This window comes from Triticum urartu, chromosome 1A (assembly GCF_056163025.1).
Source record: "Triticum urartu cultivar PI428250 chromosome 1A, HENAU_Tu73, whole genome shotgun sequence".
Lineage (NCBI taxonomy): Eukaryota > Viridiplantae > Streptophyta > Magnoliopsida > Poales > Poaceae > Triticum > Triticum urartu.
In genome coordinates, this window is record NC_141873.1 from 418,976,146 (window position 1) to 418,985,029 (window position 8,884).

Below are 8,884 nucleotides of genomic sequence, written 5' to 3' on the forward strand. Positions count from 1 at the left end.
CACCGGGAACTATTCATCCAACCCCCATCAATGCTCGTTGTTCATCAAGAGGCAGCAGGTTTTATCGGCTTCAGTTAGCAGCAGTAGCGAAGGAATCCCTCGAGCGGGTTTAGTTAGCAGCCAGGGATCGATCGATCGCTCGGGTTCAGTAACGTGTAGCCAGTGCAATCGCTCGGGTTCAATTAGAGCCCAATGCCTCGCACAGACGTGCGTAGTATATGAGAGATACATGCAAACCTCCGTGCATCGCTTGGCCCCGGCCACCCACCATAACCATGAACTCCTCAAAATTTTCCTCGCCCTTGCTTCTACCATGGTTTTTTCCGTCATGGACGGCCCAAAGAATGTCATGCAGCTATGTCTCCGGCCCGCCCAGGGCGAAAAGCCCATTTTCTGTCATGATTTTTTGTCATAGAAGTAGGAGCCCACCACATCTATGATGATACCGGGTTTTGTCACAATTATCACCATAGAAGTTTCATAAACATGCACTACTGCAGGATGCTGCTAACGCGACACTACGATCAGAGACCCTTCGACGAAACTGTGTGTGATGCAATAATCGCAAACGATGGTGTAAAAAAACCGTCAAAAAAGGTGAAAACGTTTGCGATGGAGGATGCATCAAACATGGTTTAGATTTTGGTTGCATGTGCGATGCAGGGCATACGGTATAGTTCAATTAAATGTTTGTGATGATGAGGAACAAAAGAAACGAGCAGCCAGATGAAGGTGTGTGCGATATACAACATATGGTTCACTCGGATGAACTGTTTGTGTTTAGGCAACACAAAAGAAACGATCAGGCAGATCAAGGTCTGTGCAATATATGGCGTGCGGTTCAATCGGATAAACTATTTGCTATGAGCCAAGAGAACAGAAATGGTTCAATATAACAAGATGTGTGTTATACGTGGCAAAGAGGTCTGTAATCGGAAATGTGTGCGAAGACTGATAATAACACAGACGGTTGCTGCTAATAAGTCATTTGTGTTTTGGCAAACGCTTGGTGGAATACAATTGTCAGTGTCAGCGATTGATGAAATCATCACCGACGGGTTCCCCAGTATGCTCCGTGTGTGATGTCATTGCACACAGAACAACAACATATGTACTTATAACTTATAAGGACTTGATTCCATAAACAGATTGAACATCCAATTACATATGTGGCTAGTACACACATGACCTTTGCACACACCAAAGTACGTTCCAAAATGCCTCGGAAACTCAAATAATGTATTAAAAGGCAAAACAAACTATGAATAATTTCAAATTTTTAGGACGACGCTACTATAGTTGCATGTTGCCTCTGTAAAATAAATCAAGGCAGGAAGAGACAGCGTATGTTGTTTCACACACATAGGTGACAAGGTCCCTCTCGGAACCATGAGACTTTTTGAGAGAAGCTCCAATTTGTAAGAAGTTTGTACCAAAACTAGTCCCAAATTGGACTAATCTTTTACCATAGCATGATGGTGCTATGTCATAACACCATGCCAAGTTTCATAATTTTGAGGCGACTTTTGGATTTACAGTAACTTTAAAACCAGGTTTCTAAATGTTTACAATCGAGTCGGCACCGCCCTAGATAGGCTCTTTCCTCATGGGTCCCAAATGACAAATCCAAATTTGTCACTACCATGCAGCTTTTCTTATTAAGAATTACAGCCCATTTGGTGTGCTAGCTGAAAATAAGTTTGTGGGTGCTGGTGGGCGCTAAGGACTTGCAGTTCTATAATGAACAAAGATCTCAAGGATCCCGCGAGAGTGAGGCGCTTTCCCTATGTTGTCAATGCTTATAGTATTTATGTCTTAATTAAAGAAATGGCAAGCCATTGGCTCAGTATGAAAGAAAATGTGGGTCAAACCCTAGTTGAAAAGGGCAACAATGTCTAACTCCAACTTACAAAAGGTACAAAAGCACAAGGATTAATTGTTCATCAAGTTTACACATAACCCAGATTGAATAGGACAATGACATCTAACTCAACCAAAGTTTTCGATAGTTACAATCAGATGGATCGGCCTGATCCATAAAATCAAGATCCGAATACAATAATTCTACTGCTCCATGATGACCATAAGCTGTTGTAAATAGAAGCTGAACACGATCAGAAGCACTTAGGTCCACCTGAAACTTCTTTTTATGCTCTTCAACACTTGCAGCCGTGAGTAATTTTTTGTTGAAAAATTTAATCCTCACGGACAATAGTGCCCTTGCATTCAACATGAAGAATCTGACAAAGCTAGTGTTTGCATTGTTGGATGAATATCGTTCCAGCGTTACTGTCTTCAAACGAATGTCATGAGATCTGAGAAAATCCCCGTGCTTCATCAACCATCGATTGGTTATACCTTTTTCTCCATGTGTTGTTGCCTAAATAAAGATGAAAATTGAAAACAGTTAATGTCTAAAAAAGATTATGTTGAAAGAGTGATAGTTGAATGATTAATTATAGTACATTATATATGGGCTTTCAATGTGCGTGAAATCATCACCTTTATATACAAATTCTCCAGACATGGAAAGCATTGCAACAAGGCAATAATGATGTTGAGATCAAAACACCACATACTGATATATAAGGTCTTGACAGAATCCACCACCACTGATAGGATGGACAAGCACTTCATTGAGCATAGAACATAATATTAGCACGAAAAGTGTACTCCAAGATGATAATTAACGTATGCGCACAAATGAAAAATGCAAATTACAAAACTGTACATGAATAATATACAGTACCTCAGTAGGTCCGGAGGCAAACACCATCTCGAACCATTTAAATGGATCACGAATTGCACCCAAGGTCTCCAGTTTAGGCGCAGAGACCACATTTATTTGCTAAGGTTTATAACAACAATCAAGGACCAACCTTTGAAGTGAAGGGGCATCTTCAATGATGAGCTCCTGTCCTTCAAAACTAATTCCAATCCTTGCAAGGTGAGGCGACTTTATTTTGAGACAAGGGATATCGATTCCTGCTCCAAAAACAAGCACCAAACGCTCCAGTGCAGGGCAACTGGAGTGGATGATGCTGTGTAGTGAGGCCTCTCACAGATGAACCAACACAAGCGTAAGTTTTTTTAGCAGCGGCATTCAAAGCATTTGTACCAGATTGTCTGCTAGATGGTGCCGGGTCAAGGTGGCGGTGCAGAGAGAGGACGAAAACCATGAGATGGGCATCGGTGGTGAGGGCACAGATGTAGCTATTGGTGGTAACCAATCGCTGTATTAATGGTAGAGCTCAAGCTACTGGAGTTTATCGAAATGACGGGATGTCATCCAGGCGGCCACGGTGTAGGGTATGTCCAGCAGGTAGCATGTCGGGATGCAGATGCGTTGAACGGAGCCCCTGTGGGAGGAGATGATGGCTCCGGGGAGTTTAGAATCATCATCGACAGATAGCTGACGACAGTCGAGATTAAGAGGCGCGGTGTGCCATAGAGTGTACCACCGAGATGCGAGAACTTGTGTGCGGAAGCCATCCTTGGTGGGGAGAAGGGAGATGATCTCCCCAAGGATGTCGTCCGGGAGATCGCTTATGCGTTCCGCTGGAGATTCTACTGGTTCGTCAGGTCCAGGCGGCGCTTTTGGCCGCACAGCCGGATCCAAGATCTACATCCAGTGGCGGCGCTAGATGGAGCCTCATCTGTGTAAATACCAATCTGAAAGAAAAGAATGGCATAAAATGTAGGACATTTGAAATCAATTCTTAAGATCAGGAAGAAAAAAGGCACAAACATATATGTAGGTGACTGACCGGTTTTCCGTCGGAGTCGTAGTTGTTGTCGGAGTTGCTGTTGACCTCCGACTCCGACTAGGGGGGGCACGACAGCGCCGACGAATTCAAGGTCGTGCTGCTGCCCGCGCGAGACCTCGTCGGCGGCGACGGAAACCTCTGTGGCCATCTTGACGCGTTGTGCGGGTGCTTCACCAGCCCCGGCATCGCCACTCCCTCCGATGGTGCGCTTCGGCGACATCGTCATACACTCCGGAGTCCAGACGTCGGTGACCACTGTGGACAGGGGGTGCAGCCTCCTATTATGGTCGGCGGCTTGGGCACGCAATTAATATGGACCAGTGGGAGCGAGGCAGGCTGCGCTCAAAAGTTGTATCAACTCCCGGTGAGCCTGCATAGTGGACGTCTGCCATTCCTACCATTTCACACAGCTACTCGCACGCCTCCTCGTCAATACACACACCTGCACGCATGCCTCCCGGTACGCCTGCGCAGCGGACTATTCGCATGCATCCCATCAACTGACGCCTGCTCGCATGGCACATGGGGCGTGTGGCAGCACATATATTTTTTGGTTTATTTTCTTCCACTTTACTGCTTCACTAAACCATTTGTGTTGAAGAGATACACAAATCCTGTGTTGAACATCTTGCACACTTCCCGGTGAACCTGCGCACCGGACGAGTTTTGGATTAACTAGAGTTTAAAAACCAGGCATCTCAATGTTTTGCCGGCAATCAATGGTGCCCCGGTGTTTGAAATTCATTCCCATTTCTTTCATGGGACCTAAGCATGCACCCAAGGACATAGATTTGATTTTTCAACCAATATATATGCACTGGAGCATGTGCATGTAGTTCAAATTTGAATCATGCACATAAAATGCATTGAAAACTCTCTTAATGCATAAAAAAATGTCCAAATAAACCCCGAAAAATCACAAAAATTCACGCAACACTCTTGTTGTTCTATGTTGGCGTGAGAAAAAAATTGAAAGCAATAAGAGGCAATGGATATCTTTTTGTCCCCAAAGGTGGGACGTTCCCTACCGAAAACAATCATGCTTGTTGTGAGAAGCTCCAGTTTGTGAGAAGCATATACCCAAACCTACCCCAAATGTGACAAAATTTGTACCATGGCATGTTGATGCCGCGCCATGATATCATGACAAGTTTCATGAATTTCAGACGAGTTTTGGATTTACTAGAATTTACAAACTAGGCATCTCAATGTTTTGCCGGCAATCAATGGTGCCCCGGTGTTTGAAATTCATTCCCATTTCTTGCATGGGACCTAAGCATGCACCCAAGGACACATATTTGATTTTTCAACCAATTTATATGCACTGGAGCATGTGCATGTAGTTCAAATTTGAATTATGCACATAAATGCATTAAAAACTCAGTTAATGCATAAAAATGTCCAAACGAACCCCAAAAAATCACAAAAATTCACACAACACTCCTGTTGTTCTATGTTGACACGAGAAAAAAAACTTGAAAGCAATAAGAGGCAATGGATATCGTTTCGTCCCCAAAGGTGGGACGTTCCCTACCGAAAACCATCATGCTTGTTGTGAGAAGCTCCGGTTTGTGAGAAGCATATACCCAAACCTGCCCCAAATGGGACAAAATTTGTACCACAACATGTTGATGCTGCTCCATGATAGCATGCCAAGTTTCATGATTTTCAGACGAGTTTTGGATCTACTAGAATTTAAAAACCAGGCATCTAAATGTTTAGCCGGCAATCAACAGTGCCCGTTGTTTTAAATTCATTCTCATTTCTTGCATGGGACCAAAGCATGAACCCAAGGACATAGATTTGATTTTTCAACCAATTTATATGCACTGGAGCATGCGCATGTAGTTCAAATTTGAATTATGCACATAAATGCATTGACAACTTAGTTAATGCATAAAAATGTCCAAATGAACCCCGAAAAATCACAAAAATTCACAGAACACTCCTGTTGTTCTATGTTGACACGAGAAAAAACTTGAAAGCAATAAGAGGAAATGGATATCATTTCGTCCCCAAAGGTGGGACTTTCCCTACCGAAAACCATCATGCTTGTTGTGAGAAGCTCGGGTTTGTGAGAAGCATATACCCAAACCTGCCCCAAATGGGACAAAATTTGTACCACGGCATGTTGATGCTGCTCCATGATAGCATGCCAAGTTTCATGAATTTCAGATGAGTTTTGGATTTACTAGAGTTTAAAAACCAGGCATCCAATGTTTTGCCGGCAATCAACGGTGCCATAATGTTTGAAATTCATTCCCATTTCTTGCATGGGACCTAAGCATGCACCCAAGGACAAAGATTTGATTTTTCAACGAATTTATATGCACTGGAGCATGTGCATGTAGTTCAAATTTGAATTATGCGCATAAATGCATTGAAAACTCACTTAATGCATAAAAATGTCCAAACGAACCCTGAATAATTCCAATTCTTTTATGATCACTGCAGATAAAAGGTTTAGCAATTCAAACACCGTCCATGGCCGCTGTGACCCCATTACGTAATTCAAATAAAGACCAAAAATCAAGTAGATCCCACACAGTTTATTATAACCAACCATGTGAGATGCAGCAAAAAATATCTTTGGACCATGTCTGAATAAGGGACCGTGTCTGATGACACTTTGCGCGCTAGTTTTTTGTCTGAAGTGATTCCAAATTTTTGGCTTCCACGGAAATATCTACCTCCCCACCCCCGCCCCCTTACCAAAACCCACATTTTCCCTCTTTCCGCGTTCCTTTCCAAGTTGAAACCTTCACTCCTTGCTTGCAGTGCTGCCACCTCCTCGCTGGCGACCCTCCTTCACGCTGCTCAGCCTCGCCTATCTAGGCAGGTAATCCACACCCGACCCCCATCCTCCTCCTCCTTCCACATCCCACATGCCGCGATCGCCGGCACGAGCGCGACACCTTCCACCCAAATCACCAACCCCTCCACCAAATAAGTGTCGGCCTAAGCCATGGTGCACGCAGTATAGCTAGGACCTCAAGGAGCATTTGGCAGCGGAGAAGCAAATCACGACCGCACGCACGGATGAGGTCGCGATGGCAGCCATTCGTGCCGACCCCCAGATCTTGGAGGAGCACCTCGTCGTCGAGGCCACCGTTGACGCCTCATGCGCCGACACCGCGACGTGGTTGGCTGCTTTAAACGACAGTTCGTGGCTGAGGGAGTCCTGGATTAGGGGGTCTCCGGACAGCCGGATTATATCCTTTGGCCGCACTGTTGGACCATGAAGATACAAGATTGAAGACTTCGTACCGTGTCCGAATGGGACTCTACTTGGCGTGGAAGGCAAGCTAGGCAATACGGATATGTATATCTCCTCCTTTGTAACCGGCCTTGTGTAACCCTAGCCCCCTCCGGTGTCTATATAAACTAGAGGGTTTTAGTTCGTAGGACAACATACAATCATACCATAGGCTAGCTTCTAGGGTTTAGCCTCTCCGATCTCGTGGTAGATCAACTCTTGTAATACCCATATTATCAAGTATAATCAAGCAGGATCTAGGGTTTTACCTCCTTCAAGAGGGCCCGAACCTGGGTAAAACATCATGTCCCCTGCCTCCTGTTACCATCCACCTTAGACGCACAGTTCGGGACCCCCTACCCGAGATCCGCCGGTTTTGACACCGACATTGGTGCTTTCATTGAGAGTTCCTCTGTGTCGTCGCTGTTAGGCCTGATGGCTCCTTCGATCATCGATAGCGATGCAGTCCGGGGTGAGATTTTTCTCCCCGGACAGATCTTTGTATTCGGCGGCTTCCCACTGCGGGCCAAGTCGCTTGGCCATCTGGAGCATATCGAGAGTTATGCCCCTGGCCACCAGGTTAGGTTTGGAAGCTTAAACTACACGGCCGATATCCACGGAGACTTGATCTTCGACGGATTCGAGCCCCTGCCTAGTGCGCCACACGGTCACGATGAGCATGATTTAGCTCTGCCATCGGACAGTGTTCAGGAGATTGCGCCGGCAACCGCTCCGACCCTCAAATCGGAGACAGTTGTGCCATCCATGGACGGGTGGATAGACCCCGCCATGGAGGCCACACTCTCATCGGCGATCGAGCCGAGTATCGCCCTTACCCTTCACGGGAGCCGTGACGCAGAACTACCGGATTCTTCCCTGGCCACGGACTCCGAACCGCCTGCGCCCGTGCCTATCGAATTCGACTGGGCGCCGATCATGGAGTTTACCTCCACGGATATTTTTAAGCACTCGCCCTTCGGCGACATACTGAACTGATTAAGGTCTCTCTCCTTGTCAGGAGAGTCATGGCCGAACTATGCCCAGCAGGATTGGGATGCGGATGACGAAGAAATTCTCCGCCCACCCACCACCCACTTAGTAGCCACTGTCGACGATTTGACCGACATGCTCGACTTCGACTCCGAAGACATCGATGGTATGGACGATGATGCAGGAGACGAAAAGGAACCACTGCCCACAGGGCACTGGACGCCCACTTCATCATATGATGTATACATGGTGGACACACCCAAAGAAAACGATGAAGAGGAACGGAAGGATGCAGCAAAGGGTTGTTCCCTCGAGAAGTAGTCAAAGAGGTGGCGTAAGCGCCGCTCCAAATTCTGCCTCGGCAGAAACAGCGGTCATATAGTGTAACACCCCGGATGTAATTTACCTTATATGTATCCTAACTCTTGCCGTTTCCGGCACTAAGTTATTTCATTTCGTCATTGTTGGGTTTTTGTCTTGTGTGTGTTTTTGCCTTTGTCATGCATCTCATATCATGTCATCATGTGCATTGCATTGCGTGCGTGTTCGTCTCATGCATCCGAGCATCCTGTTGTCCGTTTTGCATTCCGGCGCTCCTATGTCCTCCGGTGGTCCTTTCTACCTCTTTTCGTGTGTGGGGGTTAAACATTTCCGGATTGGACCGAGACTTGCCAAGCGTCCTTGGTTTACTACCGGTAGACCGCCTGTCAAGTTTCGTACCATTTGGACTTCGTTTGATACTCCAACGGTTAATCGAGGGACCGAAAAGGCCTCATTGGTGTTGCAGCCCAACACCCTTCCAATTTGGTCCAAAACCCACCAAAAACCCTTCCATCTTCTAGAGCATTCGATCACGATCGCTTGGCCGCAA

General features: G+C 45.9%; 1 pseudogene; it reads right to left on the reverse strand.

Annotated features, from left to right (window-relative positions):
• Positions 1 to 2,633: 2,633 nt before the first annotated feature.
• On the reverse strand, positions 2,634 to 3,987 carry LOC147991488 (F-box/FBD/LRR-repeat protein At5g53840-like; annotated as a pseudogene).
• Positions 3,988 to 8,884: the final 4,897 nt, after the last annotated feature.